Raw genomic sequence first — 26,121 nt, 5'->3', positions numbered from 1 at the left:
AGAATGGTACATTTTTCTACCAAGGGTGAAACTACACTGACACATCATAATAACCCAAATAACATCATTTACCTTACGATTGACTCTTGGTGTTGAACATTCTATGAGTTTGGACAAATGTATAATGACATATACATATCATTCAGAGAATTTTCAGTGCCCTAAAAATGCCCTGTGTTTCACCCATTCAACTTTACCTCTCTTTCCCTCCCTCCCTCTTTCCCCTCCCTGCAATTACTGGTTTTTTTATTTTCTCCACAGTTTTGCCTTTTCCAGAGTGCCAAATAGTTAGAATCATAATGTAGTCTTTTCAGATGGCTTTCTTTCACTTAGCAAGATGCCCTGAAGTTTCCTCCATACCTTTTCATGGCCTATCCATTTCCTTTTAACACTGAACAATATTCTATTGCCTGGATGTATCACAGTTCCCTTATCCATTCATCTACTGAAAGATACCTCGGTTACTTCCAAGTTTCTGCAATTATGAATAAAGCAGTCATAAACACCCTTATGCAGGTTTTTTTGTAGATGTGTTTTCAACTCCTCTGACTAAATTCCAAACAGTGCAATGGCTGAATCCTAGTGTGAGTGTAGGCTTAGTTTTCTAAGAAACAGCCAGAGTATCTTCCAAAGCCACTGTACCATTGGGCAGCACCACCAGCAATGAATGAGTCCCCACTGTTCCACATCCTCCTCACCAGCATTTGGTGTTTTCAGTCTTCCAGACTGGGGCCATTCCAATAGGCTTGTACTGGTATGTCACTGCTGTTTCAATTTACATTTCCCTGATGACATATGATGTGGAGCATCTTTTCATAAACGTATCCACCATCTGTACAATTTCTTTGATGAATGCCTATTAAGGTCTTTGGCCTATTTTTATTTGGATTGTTTGTTCCCTTATGATTGAGTCTTAAGGGTTCTTTGTGTATTATGGATAAGAGTTATTTATCAGATCTCGGTTTTGTAAATATTTTCCTCCAGTCTATGGCTTGTCTTCTCTTAATATTGTTTTTTGCAGATAAGTTTTAAAATTTAATACAGCTCAGTTTCTTTCTTTCTTTCATGGATTGTGCTTTTGGTATCATATCTAAAGACTCAACACCATACCCAAGACCATCTAGGTTTACTTCTATGTCATCCTCCAGGAGTTTTATAGTTTTGTGTTTTAGGTGTATAATTCATGCTGATTTTTTTTTAAAGGTTTTATTTATTTATTTGACAGAGAGAGAGAGAGACAGAGATCACAAGCAGGCAGAGGCAGAGAGAGAAGTAGGCTCCCCGCTGAGCAAGGAGCCCGATGCGGGGCTCGATCCCAGGACCCCGAGATCATGACCTGAGCTGAAGGCAGTGGCTTAACCCACTGAGCCACCCAGGCGCCCCCATGCTGATTTTTTTATGAACAGTATAAACTTTTCATCTAGATTCACTTTTTAATTTTTTTCATGGCCCCGTCTAGTTCTAGCACCATTTTTTGAAGAAATTATCCTTGCTCCACTGTAATGCTTTTGCCCATTTGCAAAAAATCATTGACTATATTTATAGACATCTACTTCCAGGCTGCCTATTCTATTCCATTGATCTATCTAGCTAGCGCTTCACCAACACCAACACTATCTTAATTATTATAGCTTTATAATAAGTCTTGAAGTTGGTTAGCCTCAGTCTTCCAACTTTATTCTGCTTCTTCAAACTTTTTTTTTTTAAGATTTTATTTATTTACTTGACAGACAGAGATCACAAGTCGGCAGAGAGGCAGGCAGAGAGTGAGAGGGGAAAGCAGGCTCCCCGCTGAGCAGAGAGCCCCATGCGGGGCTCGATCCCAGGACCCTGGGATCATGACCTGAGCTGAAGGCAGAGGCTTTAACCCACTGAGCCACCCAGGCGCCCTATTCTGCTTCTTCAACATTGTGAAAACTACTACATGTCTTTTGACTCACCATACAAACTTTAGGATAAGTTAATTGATATCCATAAAACAATTTGCTAGGATTTTGACTGGGACTGGACTGAATCTATAGATCAAGTTGGGAAGAATGAACATTTTGACAATACTGAGTCTTTCTATCCATGAAAATAGAAAATTCTCTCCATTTACTTAGCTTTTTATTTTGTTCTATAGAGTTTTATATCTTCCTCATATATATCTTGTGAATATTTCATTAGGTTTATACTTAGGTATTTCTCATCTATGGGTACAAAGGTAAATGATGCTGTGTTATTAATTTCAGATTCCACTTGCTCATTGTCAGTATATAGGGAAGCAAATGACTTTTGTATATTAACATTATATTCTGCAACTTTGTTGTAATTTTTAGTCCAGGAGGGGTTTTTTGGTCAAATCTTTCAGATTCTCCACATAGATGATCATGTTATCTGTGAACAAAGATAGTTTTATATCTTCCTTTCTAATCTGTACACACTTTATTCCCTTTTCTTGCTTTATTGCATTAAAAAGGTCTTCTAATAAAATACTGAAAAGGGGGCGCCTGGGTGGCTCAGTGGGTTAAGCCGCTGCCTTCAGCTCAGGTCATGATCTCAGGGTCCTGGGATCGAGGCCCGCATCGGGCTCTCTGCTCAGCAGGTAGCCTGCTTCCTCCTCTCTCTCTGCCTGCCTGTCTGCCTGCTTGTAATCTCTCTCTGTCAAATAAATAAATAAAATCTTTAAAAAGAAAAAAAAGATACTGAAAAGGAGTGGTGACAGGGTCCATCTTGCCTTGTACCTGATCTTAGTAGGAAAGCGTCCATCTTATCACTGATAAGTATGATATCAAAGTAGATTTTTTATAGCTATTCTTAATCAAGTTGAGGAAGTTCTCCCCTATTCCTAGTTTACTGAGAGTTTTTATTATAAATAGATGTTGGATTTTGTCTAAGGCTTTTCTGCATCTATCATTTTGATCATGTGTTTTTTCATTTATAGTCTTTTGATGTGATGAATCACATTATTTGGCTTTTGAATGTTGAACAGGCCTTGCATATCTGGGTGAAATCCCATTTAGCCATGGTGTATAATTCTTTTTACAGTTTTTTGGGTTCAATTTGCTAAGTTTTTTGAGGATTTTTGCATCTTCATCTTCAAAAGAGATAATGATCTATAGTTTCCTTGTAACATCTTTGTCTGACTTTGGTATTAGGGTAATCCTGGCCTCAGAATTCGTTAGGTAGTATTTCTCTGCTTCTATCCTCTGAAAGTGATTACAGAGAATTGGTATCATTTCTTCTTTAAATGTATAGTAGAATTCACCAGTTAATCCATATGGATCTGTGCTTTCCATTTTAGAATATTAATAATTATTAATTCAATAAGGTTATTAATTATTGATTCAATTTCTTTAATAGATAGTACTATCCAGGTCATCTCTTTTTGTGAGAATTTTGGCAGTTTGTGTCTTTCAAGAATTGGTCTATTTAATCTAGGTTATCAAATTTGTGGACATAGAATTATTCATAATATTCCCTTACTATTCTTTTAATTTCTGTAAGATTTGTAGCAATGTCTCCTTTTTCATTTCTAGTATTAGTGACTTAGGTCTTCTTGTTTTTCTTAGTTAGCCTAGTTAGAGGTGTATCAATTTCATTGATCTTTCAATTTTAGTATATGTGCTGCCGAAGCGAGCACTTCATTGATCTTTCAAAGAACTGCCTTTTGGTTTCATTGATTTTGTCTACTGATTTTCTATTTTCAATTTCATTGATTTCTGCTCTAATTCTTACTATTTCTTTTTTTTTTTAAAGACTTCATTTATTTATTTGACAGACAGAGATCACAAGTAGGCAAAGAGGCAGGCAGAGAGAGAGAGGAGGAAGCAGGCTCTCCGCTGAGCAGAGAGCAAGATGCGGGGCTCAATCCCAGAACCCTGAGATCATGATCTGAGCTGAAGGCAGAGGCTTAACCCACTGAGCCACCCAGACGCCCTCTTACTATTTCTTTTATTTTACTTTTGATTTAACTGAGATTTGCTCTTCTTTTTCTAGTTTCCTAAGGTGGAAACCTAGATTATTGATTTTATATCTTTCTTCTTTTCTAATATATAGAATCTAATATATAGATTCAATGATACAAATTTCTCTCTAAACACTGCATTCACTACATCCCACAAATTTTGATAAGTTGTATCTTCATTTTCATTTCTTTCAAAATATTTTCTTTCTTCTTTGACCCATGTATCATTAAAAAGTGTACTATTTAATCCACACATATCTTGGGATTTTTCAGTCATCTTTCTGTTTTTTTGAATTTTTAAAATTCCATTATAGTCTGAAAGCAAATACTGCATGATTTCTATTGTTTTAAATTTGTTAGTGTATCTTTAGTGGCCCAGAATATGGCTTATCTTGGCAAATATTCCATGTGAGCCTAAAAATAATACGTATTTTGCTGTTGTTGGATGAAATAGACTATAGATTTCAATTATATCCAGTTAATTGATGGTATTGTTGAGTTCAAGTATGTCCTTACTTATTTTCTGTCTGCTATATCTGCCCCTTTCTGAGAGAGAGTGGGTTCATCTATTTCTCCTAGTAGTTCTATAAATTTTTGCTTGTTATAGTTTGATGTTCTACTGTTAAGAGCAAATAATCTATACAACTGAAATATCTACTTTCATAGCAGCTACTTTTTCAGATGCTCTTTTCTGTTTTATTATATTTTCTAATCACTCATCAGGCGTCAGTACACTGATTTCTCAGCCCACGAATATGGACCTACTCCCTCAGTGAGAGAAACACACACACACATATATATATATTTTAAAAGAAGTGTAGGTATCTCATTTACAAGAGCTTATTTTAAGAGATACAATCCTCCACTTCTCAATTATAGCAAAGATCATATCACAATCCATTACTTACACATTAAACAAATGTTAATTGAGCCTCTATTATATGATCCAAAGGATCCTTTGTTGATTAGCCTCGCCCTTTCTGCGTATCTCATTTTATAATACCAGTCCACCAAGGTTAAACTGTAGCAATTCTTAATTTACTTAAAGTTATTTCCTAACTTTTGATATTCTATTCAAAAGAACTGTAGATTGGCTTCTCAAATATGTCAGCTTGCAGACTTGCTAATTCTTCCAGACTTGGTTTCTACTTCCAGATTTGGTTTCTGCTTTTCCTTTTGAGTACCTTCCCTGACACATTCATCTAGAATGAACTTGAAACTCTCATATACTCTCAGTGCAGATGGACATTTTGCCATAAGAATAATAATCACGCTCCACTGTAATTTCATGCATACTTGGCTCCTGAAGCAAGAACAAGGGTCACAGAGCTGACCCCATGCCCAGCTTGGATCAGAAATCCCTTCCCCCACCCCACACACATACCCACATATTAATACTCCACAGTACTCCATACTTCCCATCATAATTACACTTAATTGTTTTATTTCTATCTCTCCTTTAGAGTATATGCTCTGAGTACAGAAACCATGTCCCCAGCGATTACTCTCCCAGGATCTGGTGCAGAAGGAAAAGCACAACAGATTTTCAATCAATACTGATTGAATTAACTAATTAATGCTCACCACCAAAAACATCCTGGTGACTTAGCTTCCCTATGCTAGTCTTGAACCAATAGCAGTTACTTGATTGAAATCCTCCCCCACATTACCTTTCCTAAAATATCTTCCAAAATGCAATGTGTTCCCTGAGTTGCTCTTCTTTTCACATTTCCCAAACCCTTCTCCTGGCTCCTTTCATCAACTTTCCTCACCTGGTAAACATTCTTCAATTTTAATTACATGATTATTGTGGTGAATCACAATTGAAGTAATTTTAGAAGGTGAGATATTTGCTAACTGTAGAAGGAAAAAGCCTAATGAAATTCAAATATCTTCCCCTGCTTATTATCCAAATTTACAGCTGTTTGCATAGTTCTACTTAATGAATATAGCTATTTTCATATCCATCTGAATCCCCAATCTCTTTCTTGTTTCTGTTTAAAACTGTCTATCCTCCCCCAGAAATCAGAGAATAATCTTTTCTTTTTATAAACCAGACTTGACTAGAGCTTCCCTCACATTTGCTATGGAAAAAAAAATTAAAACATATTTTGGGAGTTCCCCTGAAAAGTTGTAGAAGGAAAGTAAGGAAAACAGGAAGGGAGCAAGTGAGGAAGGAGAGAGAGGGAGATGTGGGGGAGGGAGATCTCTTCCATACGGCTCAAGAATTCTTTCACAACTAAGGAAAGTCAAATTATGGAGCTACTATTAAGAATGTGCCTGAGACCATGGATTGGTCCAGTTTTTGTCAAAGCTCTAATAACATTTATTGCAAAATTAGAAGCAATCTAAAAACATGGTGAGATTAATCTTTCAGCCCTCTCATATATTTTTAAGCCTAAACTGATTTTGCTTTTCTTCTATTATCAATTTATAAATATTTATTTAAATATTTTTATTGTGTGTATCTACACACAATATTTATTTGTAGACTATACATATGCATCTAATTTTTTTGCATACTTGTCTATAATAGTGGAAATGAGTTACTTAAGATTAAAGGTCTACATCCTAATAATTTTAGTAATTTTCCCTATCTTCATATTGAACCTAAAAATCACATATAAAAGACAGAACTTGTTAAGTTTGTAATGATTATGAGATTGTTTATGTCCAGATTCATGCACATTTCAGGCTTAGGATATATTAGAATGATATTATCATCAGCATTTACTTAGAATAGAAGGAATGGTTGAACTGGGAAGGGAGAGACTCTACAAGATCTTGGAAGCATAGAAGGCTGGTTAACCTGGCTCACTGTTTTCTTTCCTAAGTCACTGGTTAAAACTCTTCAAAGACTACTTGCTTTTGTTGTTGTTCATGCTTGAGTCTGTATGGATAATGCTGGTAAGCCTCCCAGGAAATGCAGCAGTCAGCTACACGGGATGTAGATGAGCACATATGTCTCACCATTAGAAAAATGTCAAGTGGGGCGCCTGGGTGGCTCAGTGGGTTAAGCTGCTGCCTTTGGCTCAGGTCATGGTCTCAGGGTAGTGGGATCAAGCCCCGCATCAGGCTCTCTGCTCAGCGGGGAGCCTGCTTCCCTTCCTCTCTCTCTGCCTGCCTCTCTGCCTACTTGTAATCTCTGTCTGTCAAATAAATAAATAAAATCTTTTAAAAAAAAGAAAAAAAAAGAAAAATGTCAAGTACACGCACAAGGTTCAGGATGGCCTCTTTGTATACAGTAGCTAATACACCATCATTAGCTCTACAACAACCAAAAGCTCTTGTAAAAAACAAAATGATGATAGCCAACAATTCACAAGAATCTATCTCCTACAATTACCCCCAAAGGCTTATTTATTTCAAAACAATAAAAACCTATTAAGATGGCTTCGCAACAATATTTATTAAACTACTGTTAGTCCTAGCTCTTAGTCAGTTGTTGGTGAGTTACAGAATTGTGGGCAGATAAAAAGGGATGCTATTCTAAGAAAGGATAATGCCTCATTAAAAATTATCTCCTTCTATTATACAAGAACTTTTAGTTTATATATGAGTGGGAGTGAGGTATCCTCTACAGACTTGGCTACAAAAAATCTCCAGCACGGACCTTCCTCTACACCCACTTCCTTTCTTGCTGGGATGCCAGAAAGAAAGGATGCCAAGGAGCTAGGGGATGGATGAGCCATGAATAGAAAGTGGCTAGGTCTCTAAGGCACCTCAATAAACAGTCACCCAAATAGAAATGCTTGTGTTGAACATGCCTGCATTGGAATATTACTAAAATGAGGTGTGGGTGAGTGTTTATTAAGCATTCAGCTTTTCCTAACTAATGTACCAATTGAAAAATAATGTTTTCTTACCATTGCTATTTGGATTCTTTTTCGTTTGCTGAGAAGGATGTTAAAAATGTCACTTATCAAACATTCATATTTTTATCACAGTTTAAATGATCATGAAATAAATTTTTTCTCCTTACTTTAAGGATTTTTATGTTCTTTCCATACAGTGTTTTCAGAGTCTAATGCATCCAGCTTAAAAGACTGAAAGTTTCAGTAAAAAGGGGGGGGGAGGATACAAAGGAGGGATGCAAAAATACAAGATCTCACTCGTGAAATTGGAAATTGAAGAAAATAAAAAATTCTAGCAACCATATCACTAACTATTTCTTAAATACTAAGGTAGATTCATTCTCCAAATTCATATTGTACATTGGTAAAGATTTGAAAAAACTACAAAGACTTCAACATTCTTAAGGAACCTTTTTTGTTTATTTGTTTATTTGCTGGCACTAAAGTACATACCTTATTTATTCCTTCATTTTCATGTAAGGTCTTTTATCAGTTCCAGGATCCCTTCCAGGATGTCATTGTAACTCCCTAGGCTCCTCTGGGCTGTGGCAGCTTCTCCAATGTTCCTCATTTTTTATGAGAATTTTGAGGAGTACTGGTTGGGTATTTTGTAAAAATAACCCTAACTTAAGATTTGTCTGATGTTTTCTCATGATTAGACTGGGATAATGGGTTGTTGAGTAGAAAACCATGGACATAAATTGTCATTCTCATTACATAAGCTACCAACATGACATCATGATTATATGTGTGTTGGGGCATCTGGGTGGCTCAGTGGGTTAAGCCTCTGCTTTCGGCTCAGGTCATGATCTCAGGGTCCTGGGATGGATCCCCACATGGGGCTCTCTGCTCATCAGGGAACCTGTTTTCCTTCCTCTCTCTCTGCCTGCCTCTCTGCCTACTTGTGATCTCTGTCTGTCAAATAAATTAAAAAAAAAAAAAAAAGCTACGTGTGTCTACTAAACCCCTTACAGACACTTATCTATAAGTATTTCTATATGTAGCCATCTATATCTACATTGAGTAAACATGTTTTAGACTGATTTATTCATCTGTGGTCTTCCTCACTGAAAGTCATAATCACAGTCTCATCATGAGGAAAACAATCTAATGAACCAAATATTCCATATTTCTTCTGTGATTTGCTACACAATAGGAAGGCAACACATTCCTGAGAGGTACTGCCCATAGCACTGTACTTTGGATAGCCTCATGGGGTTTCTGTGGCCACAGCCTTCAAGGAAGGCCTGGGACAGGGGCAAAGATATAGCCATTACCTCGACTCAACTGAGGCAGTTCTGTCTGTTGCTGGGCAACTTTTTTTTTTTTTTAAAGATTTATTTCATTTACTTATTTGACAGACAGAGATCAGAAGTTGGCGAGAGGCAGGCAGAGAGAGAGGAGGAAGCAGGTTTCCCACAGAGCAGAGAGCCCGATGCGGGGCTCGATCCCAGGACCCTGGGATCATGACCCGAGCCGAAGGCAGCGGCTTAATCCACTGAGCCACCCAGGCGCCCCGTTGCTGGGCAACTTTTGACAGACCTCTCTTGCACCCTCCCTGAGCTCCAACTCCTTCCCCTTCCCTCTGCATTCTCTTCCTTTTAAAAATTTTTGACATCATGATCTCCAAACAGAATTAGAGAGCAGAGCATAGTCTTCTTCATGAAAACTGGGGCGGGGTGGGGGGGCTATTCTTTTCTTAAACATATTTACCATCCCATAGGGAAAATTCACAATAGTCACTTTCACTCATGAATGTAGAAAACATAAGACAGTCATTGAGTGTTGCTACACGGATTGGTACTATTTCATTATTTTAAGAAAAGGAAGTTATGGGGAGGGGGTTTTCCGGATGCATTCCTGCAAAGCCTGTAGATCACGTATTTGTCATCTACTTAGATCCTCTGACCTGCTTTGCAGGATCACATCATGCACACAGAGGTTAATTTTAATACTCCACTGAACTTTTTATAACCTGGATTTTGATACTGTTCAAATCTGGCTGAACAGTATCAAAAAACCAAGCTGATTCTCTCAACTTGCCCCTGTGTGAGTGTCCTTCTCCACTACCAGTGTCCATGGCTGCCCACGGACAGCAAAACCAAGGATGCTAACCTTCAGGTTGCTTCAAACTGATTCTGCCACTAGACCCTTCTTTGAAGGCAAATGGTACCTCTCAGCCTCGCTCTTTGCTACAGGAATTGTCTTAGCTCAGAGTTTCAGCAATCAGCCCATTTCTGTCCCATTTGATATTTATTGAGCATGTCTGTCTAGTCACATACCATGTTAGGGGAACAATACGCACCAAGATGAATAAAGTTCATGTCCTTATGCCTGTGGAAGCTACATCTTATTGGGGTAGACAGGCACATAAGTGCAAGAGTGGAGAGGGTAGGAAGCCCAAGATTTCACGCATAAGGTGACATTTTCACTATCTTGATAGGTATGCAGGAATTTTCCAGGTGAAAAATAAGCAGGACAAAAATGTTCCAGAGAATAAAGAGCACTCCAAGAGTACAGAAGCAGTGGCATTTACACTGTGTTTAAGGACTAGGAGGAATTCACAAATGGGACCCACAAGGTAAAGTAAAAGGAGGGAGGTTGGAGAACTGGAAGGCACAAACAAATGGACTTCATAGGCTGTGATCGGGAGTTTGGATACTACCAAAGGATGATGGAAGCAATGAAAGTATATTAAACCACATAATGCCATAAATAGATTTTCTGCAAACCCCGGCTACCAATATTTTACTGCTGTGGCTATAGCCTCATATACTACAACAAAACCCAACTTAGAACCCATCACGCTGAAAATAGTCCTTGCTTACAAGGGAAAAAAAAAATCACAGAGTATAGCATCTTACATTTATGTTGCTTATTGTAGATTGTTATCATCTAAATTGCCAAAAAAAAAAAAAAGCCTCAAAACATCTGAAAATCAAGCACGTCATTAGAAAAGGGAATTTTATGTGGCTTTCTTTATCAACAGACCTCGTATCTGCAATGGAGAAAACGTTAAAGTCTGACTTTAGGTGCTCTATTGCTGTGCACATTTTCTGGTTCTCACAAGAGACACATCTGCTTTGAAGTCAATGAGATTATGGGATGCGGAATCTGTCTGAGCCCTTTAATGTGAAGGGAGCAGCCACAGGAGCAGGTATTTTTCATGACAGAGCTATTGAAAGATGATGCTATATTCCCACACTTCCTTAATGACAACCATACACCCACGGTATTTTAAAACCTCGAGATTCAAATCTTGTGTCAAAACAACTCAAGTGTAAAGCAAAAACCATCACTGGGAAAACAGAAAAGTAAGGAAATTAGAAAACTGCAATAAATAATGTCAGTAGGGCCCACTGTAACCAAGGTTAAACAATGTGTTCTTCAGGAATTATTAAAGGAGTGTGATCTGATGTCACACTAGCATTATTATTGTGGGCACAACCCAGGACAGCTGGAGCTAATACCCAATTATCACTCTCTGTATAGAATCTGGCCTGCGGAGACCTTCTTTTAAAATTTTCATCCCCAGGTAAGGAAATAACATGCTCATTCTCTTCCCAGCTGGTGGAGTACAGTGGTCAGCGCTCTTACTGTGATCCTCCTAAGCATACCCTCATGGACACATCTCTCCCTCTCTCCAACTGCAGGTGAACCTCTGGAAGCCCGGCCATGACTGAGACAGTTGGGAGCTTTCACAGTGTGGAGCCAGGCAGGGGGCTTGATACACATGCTTGCTCCAATTTACTTCCCAGCTTAAATTGCTGGTGGGCAATTTTGGATTCCAGAAATAAGAAGCGAATATAGATAGATGCCTTGGGACTTGGGGAAGAAAAACAAGAATTGGAGATGAGGGACCCACTCAGGGAACATGAGTTACAAAACTCACACTGAAGAACACAGAGGAGCATGCGCAGTCTTCAAAGTGTTAAGAGGCTTATCTCGGGCACTTTTTAAAAATCATTAGCAAACTGAACCACCCACCGGCACAGGAACCCTTGCAAGGGAAAAGAAATACAAAAAAGTGATCAACAACATATTTAATATACATTGGAAAAAGTCTGCTCTGAGGAATTAAAAGAAAACAGAATCTTCTGAAAAAGGTGTTAAAACATGGCAGGCATAGTTACGTGCTGCCCAAGGGGCACACCTTCTTCTTCCCTGTCCCAGAGGTTAGGTACCCAGCCTTGGCCCATCCCTTGAGGCTTAAGTTCTATCTTGTCAGTCATCAGGCTAAGGATGTGTGTGTGTGTGTGTGTGTGTGTGTGTGTGTGCATGGCTCACCTCTGATCAAAGGGATATGAGAAGGTATTTACTGGTGCCTAATTGGAAGGATCTTCTTCACAGATTACAGCGAAGAAATCCTGGACACCATCCTCCTTATTCAAAGCAAAGCAGGAGAGGAGCTGACAGAGAGGCGAGGCCATTTTTTTGACTCATAAGAGGAACCAATCCTCTGAAGTGATGAGAGAAGGACAAGAGAAAGCTGGACACCTAGTAGCCTCACGGAGCTCCTAACCAAACCTCACCTTCTTTCCTCCAGACTTCTCATTCATGAACAACAAAGCTTCATGACTTTAGCACTCTTGGTCAAGTTCTCTGTTATGTGCAAATGTATTCAAAATTATACAGCAGTTTTGGGCGCCTGGGTGGCTCAGTGGGTTAAAGCCTCTACCTTCAGCTCAGGTCATGATCTCAGGGTCCTGGGATCGAGCCGCGTATCAGGCTCTCTGCTCAGCGGAGAGCCTGCTTCCTCCTCTCTCTCTCTCTGCCTACCTCTCCACCTACTTGTGCTCTCTGTCTGTCAAATAAATAAATAAAATCTTTTAAAATTTTTTTTAAAAATTATACAGCAGTTTTAAAGTACTCGGAAACAAACAAAGGAATAATATTCACAAAGCAAAAAGAATGACATGCAACAAAAGAGTAAGTATGAATCAGATACAATTGTACATTAAACATAACTGAACAGAAACCTGAAAATGAAAAAATTCAACCATTAAAGAAACAAACTGGACAAGCACCAAACTAATAACATAAATGAAAATAATCTAGGAAATTGCACTTAGAAAGAATGATCTATGAAAAATAAGAGAAGCTAAAAGACAGTAAATCAAATAGCATCAATATAAGTCCAAGAGGAATTCCAAAAACTAAGAAAGAAAGAAATATTGATGAGGCACCTCCTAAAGGGACAATGGCTACAAATTTTACTGATTCACTATAATACAGAATAACAATATTTTCATTCCTAGAAAGAGGATGTGGAAACTTCAGAATGTTAGGGAGAAGAGGAAAATATTAGATGCTATCGGAGAAGAAAGCAGGAGGAAATAAAAGATCCACAGGAGGCCAGAATAATAATTATAAATTGCATATGAAATATAACCATATATCTAGAATTTGATTAACCAGTTAAATTCTCATTCAAGAGGGATTAAGAGCAAACATAAGGTTATTTTGGAAATGTAAAGACTCCCACTGGCAATCTATCAGGTAAAAAGAAAAGTGAACTGGGGAAAAGGTTTGGGGTGCACAGAACTTAAAGTGGAGGCAGATCTAAGTGGATGAGTAGATGACAGGTGGACACATAGCAGAGAAGGAGGAGGTCAACAATTTTGTTGCTGTTTTACGGTGGTAAGATTTATCCTCTTTATATTGTTTTCATCTTTTAATCAATTCTCTTTTTTTAAGATTTTATTTACTTATTTGACATAGAGATAGAAAAAGAGCACAAGCAGGCAGAGCAGCAGGCAGAGGGAGAGGGAGAAGCAGGATCTCCATAGAGCAGGCAGCCCAATGTGGAGCTCCATCCCAGGACCCCAGAATCATGACCTGAGCTGAAGGCAGATGCTTAACCCACTGAGCCACCCAGGTGTCCCAATCTTTTAATCAATTCTACTTTATTTTTAAGCTTTCGAAGTATGTTTATTGTGACAAAAACTAACTAACGAACACAATAAACATTGCATTCAAAACCTAGACTTAATGAAAAGTGTCTGCCATTTCTCAAATCTCATGCCCACAAATAATCACCATTCCCATCACGTATGATCCTGCCAGACATAGTTCTTTTCATACAACTATAAATGCATAACGATTTTCCAGGGAAGAGGGTAGCCTAAGATATTGCTATTATGCATACTGCTTATCTACTTGCTTTTGTCAACCTTAATATACGGAAGATATTTTTATAAGTCCATAACACCATGCGATTTTATATTTTTAATGAGTACATAGTTTAGAGCAGGGCCACCCAACTTTTTCTGTAAAGAGCCACACAGTATATATCTTTGATTTTGTGAGACATAACGTTTCTGTTGCAACTTCTCAATGGTGCCATTGTAGCATGAATGCAGCCGTAGTCAATATGTCTCCTGCCACTCAGCTCTCCCTCCCCTGTAACATTTCCCTTCACAGCAGGGCATGGCAAGCCAAGGTGTTTTTGGCACATAGCTAAGGGAAGCTGGTTCCCTAATGTTGAGTTTGGGTGGCACAGTGTATACTGACATAGTTCAGAGTCACTCGTATGTATCACCAAGTTATTGTTAGACATTGTCCTTTCCGTCCCTTTCATGGTGTAGAAATGAAGAATTCTTTTCTACCCACTTGGTAAACTCAGCTGGCACTGTAACTGGGAGGTGCATTCCCATAGTGAGGACATGCCTTACAGAAGCATATGTATAGGGCCCAGAGGACATAAAGGTATAGGGTAGAAGCGTCTATGTGTTTTTAGTGTAGGAGAAATAGTTTAAAATGTATAAACCCGGAACTTGGTCTGAGAGAAATTCCACCAAACTTCAGATGTGACAAACTCTACACAGAGGATCGATTGTCATTTTCACCTCCTCAAAGCCATTCTCTTTTGTTAGGAATATACCCTATAATACAGCATATATATAATTAAAAACATCTATATTATATTACTTTTTGATGGAAATGAAATATTTAATAAAGTTCAAATATGCCATTATAAATGAAATTTTTGAATATTTCAGTAAATCAATAGAGCCACATAGACTCTTAACTTGCTTGTACTAAAAAGCTAACATTTTTAGTCATCTTTAGATCTATTTATTGAGCAACTGAGAAAAAATTAAGGAGAAAATTTAATGGACGTGAGACAAATGTAATGAACATAAACAATGAAATCAAGTGCAAATAAATCTGACATTTAGAAATAAATTATATTAAACCTTCTTTCAAATTATACCATTAATAATTAAGAGAAAAAAAATCAAATAAAAGTAATTAATAGGTACTTTGATTATTTGATAATCCAATTAAAGAAGAATGAATTATATGGACATACTGGAAAAACATTAAATTTTTTCATAATTTTACACAAGATATTAACATCAACGAATTTAACAAAAACACTAAATATGCTTTCTCTTTAGCCACAGACTAGCTAATGAATGTCATAAGCTCAGAGTATTTAAGATTAGTTACTGCTCAGGAAACTTTGAAATTCCCTGAAATCTAAAAGCTCATACATGAAAATAATTTAATAAAGCTTTGCCCAAATTTCAAAACAATCTCATAAATTTACATAAAATTTTCAATAATGAGTTGTAAAGCTAAAAGATATTTTTTCTAAACTGGTAATAATTAAACACCCACACACATACTTCCATCAACCATAGTAGAGGACAGACTGAACTATGGTTCTATTTTTTTCTATAGAAAATAACAATATGCTTTTTTCAAATAAGAGGTAAGCAAACACTTCTCCAATAAAGACATACAAATGGCTATCAGACACATGAAAAAATGTTCATCATCACTAGCCATCAGGGAGATTCAAATTAAAACTACATTGAGATATCACCTTACACCAGTTAGAATGGCCAAAATTAGCAAGACAGGAAACAGCATGTATTGGAGAGGATGTGGAGAAAGGGGAACCCTCTTACACTGTTGGGGGAATGCAAGTTGGTGCAGCCTCTTTGGAGAACAGTGTAGAGATTCCTCAAGAAATTAAAAATAGAACTTCCCTATGACCCTGCCATTGCACTCCTGGGTATTTACCCCAAAGATACAGATGTAGTGAAAAGAAGGGCCATCTGTACCCCAATGTTTATAGCAGCAATGGCCACGGTTACCAAACTGTGGAAAGAACCAAGATGCCCTTCAACGGACGAATGGATAAGGAAGATGTGGTCCATATACACTATGGAGTATTATGCCTCCATCAGAAAGGACGGATACCCAACTTTTGTAGCAACATGGACAGGACTGGAAGAGATTATGCTGAGTGAAATAAGTCAAACAGAGAGAATCAATTATCATATGGTTTCACTTATTGATGGAGCATAACAAAAAGCATGGAGGACATGGGGAGTTAGAGAGAAGGGGGTTGGGGTAAATTGGAAGGGGAGGTGAATCATGAGAGTCTATGGACTCTGAGAAACAATCTGAGGGGTTTGAAGTGGCGGGGGAGTGGGAGGTCGGGGTACCAGGTGGTGGGTATTATAGAGGGCACGGATTGCATGGAGCACTGGGTGTGGTGAAAAAATAATGATACTGTTATGCTAAAAATAAATAAATGAAAAAAAAGTGCAAAAAAAAAAAAAGAAAAAGAAAAAGAAATTATGCCAGTAAAGAAAAAAGAAAAAAAAGAAAAAGAGGTAAGCAAAAGGTTTATAACAAAAAAATATGGAAAAAAGTATAATAGTAATGTTTGGTAATTAATAAGAATATAATTTAGTTTTCTGAATTTTGTGACACCTGTGCCATTTATCAGTCTTAAAATTTACTTTGTTGTGTGTGACTTTTTCTCTTCTAAATAAATATCCATATCTAATTTCATATTTCTAATTTTTATTCACTTTTCTATTTATTTGACAGAGAGAGATCACAAGCAGGCAGAGAGGCAGGCAGAGACAGAGAGGAGGAAGCAGGCTCCCCGCTGAGCAGAGAGCCCGACGTGGGACTCGATCCCAGGACCCTGAGATCATGACCTGAGCCAAAGGCAGAGGCTTAACCCACTGATCCACCCAGGCACCCTTTATTCACTTTTCTAATGAGGGTCCCATATTGATTATTTTCCAGGCCCCACAGAACCTGGATCTTTAGGGATCCAGTTATAACCACTTAACCTCCTAGGAAAAAAGCTTGCAAGTATTGAAATGAGATTTCATATCTTTTTTTTTTAAAGATTTTATTTATTTATTTGACAGAGAACACAAGTAGGCAGAGAGGCAGGCAGAGAGAGAGAGAGAAGCAGGCTCTGCACTGAGCAGAGAGCCCGATGCGGGGCTCGATCCCAGGACCCTGGGATCGTGACCTGGGCCGAAGGCAGAGGCTTTAACCCGCTGAGCCACCCAGGCGCCCCAAGAGATTTTCATATCTTTAGATCAAGAACTTTTGACCACATTTCAGAACAATGAATATGTGTAACATAATCCAAAATGCTTTCTAGTCATTTCAATTAATAAATACGCAAAAATATCTCTGAAACTTACTGTGATTTTCTTGTTTTTCAACACCCAGTTATCCTTATATTGTGGCTAAGTGAAAATAAATAATACAACACTTAAGAGAGCAGTAGAGAAGACATTGCTTTTGATGTTCAGCTTACATTTTAATGCTACATGTCTCTCATCAGCCTCAGAATTACTCAGTTATACATTTCATTTTCAATCTTTGTGCATTTTCTCTTTGGCTAGATCTTCTGGAATAAGTTCTCCTGATACAACAATTTCAGGAGCAGATTGCTTCTAAACTGAATTTAGTATCTATTTTGTTCATCCTATTTTTATAAATTTTATAGTAAATGGGATCCTCTATTTTGTACTTTCCATGAAAAAAATGCAAAAAATATAAATAGGCCAAAAGTGGGATTTAGCATACATCTAGCTACCAATACATCTCTTTTAAAAGAATGTATATTTGATAAAGCTTATTATGTTTTTTAAAAAGAACACCTTAATTTGCTGAATACTAGAACTAAAGAAAACCGAATTACTGATTAGCAGCAGGTTAGTTTAGTGGGAGAGTGTAAGCTACCTGCTCTTGTTGGAATCCATGTGGCAGCTCATTGACCTAGGCCAAGTTATTTACTCTATGTTTTATTTCCCAACAGTAAAATGATGGCTGCAATCATAGTACCAACATCATGAAACTACTGTGCTAATCAAATTGGATAATCCATGTATATTGCCTGAAAAAGATGAACAGTACACAATAAACCCCTGGTAGCTTTTATTACTATCAGTGATAATCCCTCCCTACCATCTAGACATTGCAATTAAAGTAAAAAGCCAACCACATGATCCACTACCTGAAATAAAATGAAGCAAGAAAAGGAAGTTTGTTTTGAACACAAGAAATCTGATTCAACCACTTTTACTTTATTATTATTATTATTATTATTATTATTATTTTAACCTCAAGAATTATAGGCTTCTGACTCTGGATAGTGGAACTCGCTCCAAAACTTGCAGCTGTCTCTTACAATTAAAAAAAGAACTGTGACACCTCAAAAAAGAACATGTCCACACTCTGAAGCTTTGGAAATAGCCTAACTAAAAACAGCATGGTGATAACTAATCCCAGAAAAATCCATGAGGCTGATATGCCTTCCTTAAATTGAAGCTTGACTACACATTTTAATTTTTTCAGGGAGAGATCACTCAGCGCATATTAAACAAGTATTTTTGCTCTGAATATTAGACACTGTTAACATAATGATAGATGTTTTCATCTTAGCAAAATTGGGTGGCCAAGTAGAACATTACTAAAATTGCTCTCAGAAAGTATTTGTGAAGAAATCTATTGAAGTCCATTCCCAGGGAAAATGAATATTACATCATGATGGTTAAAGATGCAAAATTGAGCACAATTAATTTAAATTACTAACAAATGCTACTGTAGTCCAATAAAATGTGTTAATCTTAAACAAGTAATTTTTAAAAATGTGAATATTTTAAACTCCTTTGCTTTGCTTATGAATTTATGAAATAATACTGCATAAATCATGTAAATGGAAATCTTCTATTCTCACAAATCTTTAACAAGAATATAAAGATTAACTTCTTTGATCCAGGGATTCAGGTTTTCATGTTTATGATTCTAACCCATGATCTCTTCAATTTAAATGCTTCATGAAAATTTAATATAAAAGAACCTAAATCATAATTTTCTCTGGTAAGAATTAAAATGTGTAATTCATTTCAGGTTTTTGTAACATTTTCCAACTTAAATTTATTTTTAAATTGCTATTTTTTATTAATATTAGGCCTAAATTATTTTTAAAATTCATGTCTCCCAAATGCTTTGTTTTCCCCCATGATCTCATTCTCACTAAGTCAAGCAACAGTATTTTTTCAAGAGTAATCTCATTTTTCCCCCTAAGACAACAGTTAATATTCAATGTGCAATCCTCACTTACGCGAAAGAAATATTTTTTAAAGAGTGCACTGTATTCTAATAGTGAATCATTGATGCTATAAAAGGTGGGTTGCTTCTTTATTAACGGAGCAAGATTTATAAAGCAGGTACTCATATGTTGGTTTGTTTTTAAAGTAGTCTAAGTAATAATAAACACCCCCCCCCCAAAAAAAACAAAGCCAGGTATCCTGATTTACAAACCACCATTCAAAAGCACACGAGGTCATAAATGTGAAACCTAAAACCATAGAAATCCTAGAGGAGAACGCAGGGAGTAACCTCCTTGACATAGGCTGCAGTGACTTCTTTCTAGATACATCTCCTGAGGCAAGGGAAAGAAAAGCAAATACACTACTGGGACTTCGTCAAAATAAAACCTTTCTGCACCACAACAGAAACAGTCAACAAAACTAAAAGGCAACCTATGGAATGGGGGCAGATATCTGCAAATGACATTCTTGATAAGGGGTTAGTATCTAAAATACACTAAGAGGGGCACCTGGGTGGCTCAGTGGGTTAAGCCGCTGCCTTCGGCTCAGGTCATGATCTCAGGGTCCTGGGATCGAGTCCCGCATCGGGCTCTCTGCTCTGCAGGGAGCCTGCTTCCTCCTCTCCCTCTCTCTGCCTGCCTGTCTGCCTGCTTGTGATCTCTGTCTGTCAAATAAATAAATAAAATATTAAAAAAAAAATACACTAAGAACTTGTACAAATCAACACCCCAAAAATGAATAATCCAATTAAAAATTTGGCAGAAGACATGAGACTTCTTTTTCTAAAAAGACTTCTTTTTCCAAAGAAGACAGATAGCTAATAGACACATGAAAAGATGCTCAACATCACTGATTATCAGGGAAATACAAGTCAAAACTGGGGGTTGATGGAGGTGGGCAGGAGATGGGCCAAATGGGTGATGGGTATTAAGGAGGACACTTGTGCTGAGCACCAGTGCTATATGTAAGTGACGAATCACTAAATTCCACTTCTGAAACCAATATGACCCTATATGTTAACTAACTAGAATTTAAATAAAAACATGAAACAAAAAAATAAAAAATAAACTTCTGGGAGGCACCCAAGTGGCTCAGTCAGCTGAGCAGCTGCCTTAGGCTCATGTCATGATCCCAGGGTCCTGGGATCTAGTCCCACATTTTGCTTTTGACCCGCACCCTCCTCCCCATGCTCACTTTCGTGCGGTCTCTTAAATAAATGAATAAAATCTTAAAAAAAATAAGAAAAAGGAAATTTCTGAAGTTTCTGTTAAAAAAACAAAATATCACCTCACACCTATCAAAATGGCTAAATCAAAAACACAAGAAACAAAAGGTGTTGGCAAGGATGTGGATAAAGAGGAACTCTCATGCACTGTTGATAGGAATGCAAACTGGTGCAGTCACTCTGGAGAACAGTATGGGGATTCCTCAAAAAGTTAAAAATAGAGCTTGCCCTATGATCCAGCAACTACACTACTAGGTATTTACCCAAAGAACACAAAAACAAAATACAAAAAAAAAAAAAAAAAAAGAATTCAAAGGGATACACGCATCCCTACGTTTATAGCAGCATTATCTACCACAGACAAGATATGGATGAAGCCCACGCGTCCATCAATTGATGAATGAATAAAGAAGATGTGAGATGCATGTATGACTATCACTCAGCCATAAAAAAGAATGAAATCTTTCATTTGCAATGATATGGATGGAGCTAGAGAGTATTACGCTAAGTGAAAGAAATCAGGGAAAAAACAAATACCATATGATTTCACTCCTAAGTCGAATTTAAGAAACAAAACAAATGGGACACCTGGGTTGCTCAATCAGTTAAGCTGATGCCTTTGGCTCAGGTGATGATCCCAGGGTCCTGGGATTGAGTTCAGCATCAGGCTCCTTGCTCAGCGGGGAGCCTGCTTTTCTTTCTCCCTCCGCCTGCCACTCTACCTGTTTGGGCTCTCCCTCTCCCTCTCTCTCTGAAAAATAAATAAATAAAATCTTTTTTTTTTTTTTTAAAGAAACAAAACAAATAAGCAAAGGAGAGAAAAAAAAGAGAGAGGCAAACCAAGAAATAGACTCTTAACTACAGGGAACAAACTGGTGGTTATCAGAGGAGGTAGGTAGGGGGTAATGGGTAAAATGGGTGATGGGGTAGAAGGAATTGTAACTTCTGTGATGAGCGGCAGGTGTTGTATGGGGATGAGGAATCACTATATTGTACATCCGAAACTAATGATACACTGTATGTTAACTAACTGGAATTTAAATAAAAACTTTTAAAAATAGTATTAGAGGTCAGCATTTATTAAAATTCAAATAGTGTTCCCTTAGTTGTCAGTTAAGCAAATATGAAATATGTGCTACCCGTATACCTAGGTTTGATGTGGATTATTCAAAATGTCTACTGGGGTAGAACCACCATCTTGGCTAGCCTCCGACATGCAGAACATTGCATGCAGTATTGATTTGTTCGACCGGTACTCTTCACTCACTCATGAACATGTTTTTGAAATAATCAAAAGTTGCTAAGATCATGGCATCTGTATAGCGGAAAACACGCACTGGAGGTGAAAACTGCAGACTGTGTGGGCTTCAAGCAACCTAGTTAAACTCTGGTGTCTAAGAGAGGTCTGCTAGATGGGAGAGACGTAACAGCAAAGTGGCACTTGAAATAGTCTTCCTGTGTCAATATACTGATCTTTAATTTACTCGTTTAACTCACAATGACAAAAACCTAAATTAGCCTGATTTAAAAAAAAAAAAGGTGTGTTATTTATATCATCGACTTGCACAATTCAACACGAAAATGGCAAATGCGTTCTTAATAATATCCAGGTTTATACTTCTCCTGCTACAATAAATTATTTTTTGTTAAAGGCCGACTATGGAAATGGTTATGCAAGTGTAAATGAACACACATGCTGATTCCTTCTTCAAGCGCCGTCTTTAGCACTTCCACTGCCCTCTTGCGGGGGCCCTACCACCTAAGGCTCTTCTGCGTCTCTCACTACAAACATTCTTCCTATTCAAATTCCTGACCACTGGACATTAGGTACTCCCAATGTATGTTCTCATTACACCTGTAGTTCACTCTGGCAGCACTTTTCACAGATAGCTGTCTAACTGTGTACTTAAGATCTTTGCCTCCCAAATGACCGTTTCTTCCTTCTTCACCTGTACAAATACTGAGCAAAGGGCCTTCATTGCATAGGTGCACACACAGCTATTAGAGGACGCTAAATGTGAAATGAATCTAGAATACAGGAAGTATGGAAATTAGCATACTAGAAGCCTACTCATTTTCTCAACCTCAAATCAGATGGCAACAGTATGCTAAACTTTTAAGTACATTTTAAAAAACATTTCAAATCAACTAACGTTTTAACCCAGCTCTTCTCTCTTTTCCAATAGTAACCATTCTCTTCAGGGCTGTGTATGAACCCCATGTTTTATACTAAATGATTTCCAGAAGTTAACAGATACTTGTGTGTCCACTGGGCATACACACCAGTGTTCTGCTTAGTTGAAACTTTTGCAGAACAGAATACACCCATATACCTTGCAGTTGTTACATTTTTTAGATTTATTTCTATTGGACACATACAGATCCAGTCAATTGTTTGTGTGCAGGTATTATTGGTTCTTTAGAGTTATTTTGTATACACTCTTTTTCACCTTATTTTAGCAATTTTATTCAGATATAAATGCACATACTAAAACTGCACAATTTGCTAAGTTATGTATATGGGAAACCACAACCACAAGCATGATAATAAATATATCCATCACCCCCAAAACTTTCTCTGCTCCTTTATAACTTCCTCCCTCTCTTCTACCTCCATCTCCATCTCTTCTACCTGAACAATCACTGATGCATTTTGGGTTACAAGTTATTTTACATTTTCTAGAATTTTATATAAACGGAACCAGAGTATTTCCTCATCTACCCGATTTCATTCTGCATAATTATCTTAAGATTCATGGATGTTGTTTGTATTGGCAGTTCATTCTTTATAACTGCTGAACACTATTCCAGCACATGCTTATATCATAATCTGTTTATCCATTCACCTGTTGATAAACTTCTGAGTTATTTCCAATTTGGGCTATTATTTTGGAAGTCTTTACATAGACATATGATAGGTGCATGTTTAACTTTTGAAGAAACTGACACTGTTTTTCAAACTGTTTTTATCAGTTTACTTTCCTAGCAGCAGTAAATGAGAATTACAGTTGCTCTACATCCTTACAAAATTTTGGTATAATCAACCTTAAATTTTAGCTATTTAAATAGCATATATCTAATTGTGATTCTAATTTGCACATGCCTAATGACAAATGATATTGCAATTATTTTCATGGGCTTATTCGCTATTTTTACATCTTCTTTTGTGAAGTATGGTTCAATTCTTTTGTGCTTATTTTAAATCATTTTGTTTTTCATTAAATTATTATTCAGATTCCCTTATATATTCTGGATAAAAGTCCACTATCAGATATATACTTTGCAAAAATTTCCTTCCAATCCATAACTGGAAACTATAACAATACCTTTAAAAAAAAAAAAAGATTTCACTTTTGATGAAGTCCAATTCATTGATTTGTTTCATAGATAGTGCTTTCTGCATTTATATAAATTCACAAGGATTTTCTCTTATGTTTCCTTCTAGAAGTTTTAGGTTTCATATTCAGACTATCTTCCATTTTGAACTGATTTTGTTATATGGTGGGAGTTATGGATTGAAGATGATTTTTTTGGTATACAGATATCAAAATATTCTAGCACTATTTATTGAAAATACTGTTCATTCTCCAAAGAACTACCCTTGCATCTTTGTCAAAAATCAGTTAACCATATATGTGTTGATTTATTTCTGAACTTTCTACTTTCTTTTTCTAATCTATCTTGAAGCCAATACTGCATTGTATTCATTACCATACTGCTACAATAAGACTTAAAGTCACATATTGTTACTTTTTGAAAACCGTTCAGTCTTTTCAAAGTTGTTTTGACTTTTCTAGATCCTTGGAATTTCCATGCAAATTTTAGGTTTGTCAGTTTTTTACAAAAAAAATCCCATTGTGATTTTTTTATTACAATTGTATAGAACCTATCTGAGGTAGAGTTAACAGATATAGCAAATAAAAACATAGAAAGGGATATACTTACACTAAAATTCTTAATCTTTATATAAAACTTACATGTAAGTGGGTGTCTTGTATTTTATATAGCAACTCTGAGAAGTATCACCTTAATATGGAGTATTTTCACCCATGAACAGAGTTTCTCTACTTACTTTTATCTTCTTTGATCTCTCTCAGTGATGTTTTATGGTTTTCACTTTATGGTTCGTGCACATTCTTCTTCAGATTTATCTAAAAATAATTCATATGTTTTGATTCTATTATAAGTTATACTACTTTATAAATACCAACTTCTGATTTTTCATTGCTCTATTCACTTAACTCATTAGTAGATTCTTTGTAGAGCCTATCACTTTTTCCTCATAGATAATCATATTTTATCCAATTAATTTCCTTTCCAATCTGGTTATCTTAATTAGATCCTCCAGTACCATACTAAATAGAAGTAGTGAGAGTGGACATTTTGTCCTTTTCTAGATCTTAAGAAAAAAGAATTCTTCAGTCTTTTACCACTTAGTTTTGTTAGCTGTTTTATGTAGATGCTTACTATCAGATTGAGGAATTTTCCTCTATTCCTTGTTGACCTAGAGTTTTACAAGAAATGGAAATGCTCATATGGTTCTGCTTTAGTAGTTAATTAATATGATTATAGTTACTCATTTCTGAATAGTAAACCTTCTTTGCATTCCTGGCATAAATCCTATTTGGTCATGATATATTCTCATTTTTATATTTAGTTAAATTCAATTTGATAAACTTTGTCTAGCATTTTGTACCTCTATCCACAAAAAAAAAAAAAAAATACTGGTTGTGATTTGTTTTGTTTGCCGTTATGGTATTTTCATCTGAAGATTTGCTATCAGGCTATCACACAAAATGAGATAGAATTTATTACCTCTCTTCAGTTTTCTGGGAGAGTTGTGTACAATTGTATTCTTTCTTCCTTACATGTTTGTTAGATTTCAACAATGAAGCCAAAGCGCCTGGAGATTTGTGTTTGGGGGTGGAGGGGGAGATTTCCAACTAGAAATTCTCTTTTTAAATAGATACAGGTTTATTCAGGTTACTTATTTCATTTAAAATAAATTGGGAGTTTGTGTCCTTCAAGGATTTTATTGATTTCATGTAAGTTGTCCAACTTACTGACATGAAGTTGTTCAACATATTTCTTTATCTTTTTCTATAGACTTGTTAGTGATTAAAGCACTCTCATGCCTACTACACCAATTTATATCTTTTTTTTTTTCTTTGAAGTCTGATTGAAGACTAACCAAATTTATCAAAGAACTTCTCAAAGAACCCTCATTTGTTTGCACTGATTTTTTTCTACTGTTTTTATTTTCTATTTTACTGATTTCCACTCTGATCTTTATTACTTCTTTTTCTCACGTTAGGTTTAATGCACTTTCCAGTTGCTTTTATTCTTTCTAGTTTCTTAAAGTAAAAACTGAGGCACTTAATTTGAGATATTTCTCTTACATACATGGACTGCTGTGAATTTCCCCACTAAATATGACTTTAAAGGCATTCCACAATTTTTTTAAAGATTTTTTTGAGAGAGAGTGAGTGAGAGATCACAAGCAGGGGGAGGGGCAGAGACAGAGAGAGAAGAAGACTCCCTGCACGACTCTGGGATCTCCTAGGACCTAAGCAGAAGGCAGATGCTTAACAGACTGAGCCACCTAGGCACCCCACAAATTTTCCTAATGTGTTTTCACTTCATTCAGTTAAAAGAAACTTTGTAATTCCATTAAGAAGTTGTTCTTTGACAAAGACATTTATTATTTAG

General features: G+C 36.6%; 1 protein-coding gene across 2 annotated transcripts in view; it reads right to left on the bottom strand.

Annotated features, from left to right (window-relative positions):
* The window catches only part of CTNNA2 (catenin alpha 2), a 1,151,183-nt gene that overhangs the window by 1,033,511 nt on the left and 91,551 nt on the right, over positions 1-26,121 (bottom strand). Inside the window, exon 1 of one of the 2 annotated variants that reach the window (XM_044261516.1) lies at positions 24,485-24,503. The exons of the other annotated variant lie outside the window; for it this stretch is intronic. The gene's annotated coding sequence lies outside the window, so the exon portion shown is untranslated. Of the gene's footprint in view, positions 1-24,484; positions 24,504-26,121 lie in introns of those variants that run through there. 2 annotated transcript variants of the gene reach the window in all.

This window comes from Neovison vison, chromosome 8 (assembly GCF_020171115.1).
Source record: "Neovison vison isolate M4711 chromosome 8, ASM_NN_V1, whole genome shotgun sequence".
Lineage (NCBI taxonomy): Eukaryota > Metazoa > Chordata > Mammalia > Carnivora > Mustelidae > Neogale > Neogale vison.
Note: the sequence above shows the minus strand (reverse complement) of the source record. Positions and strands in the feature narration are given on the sequence as shown.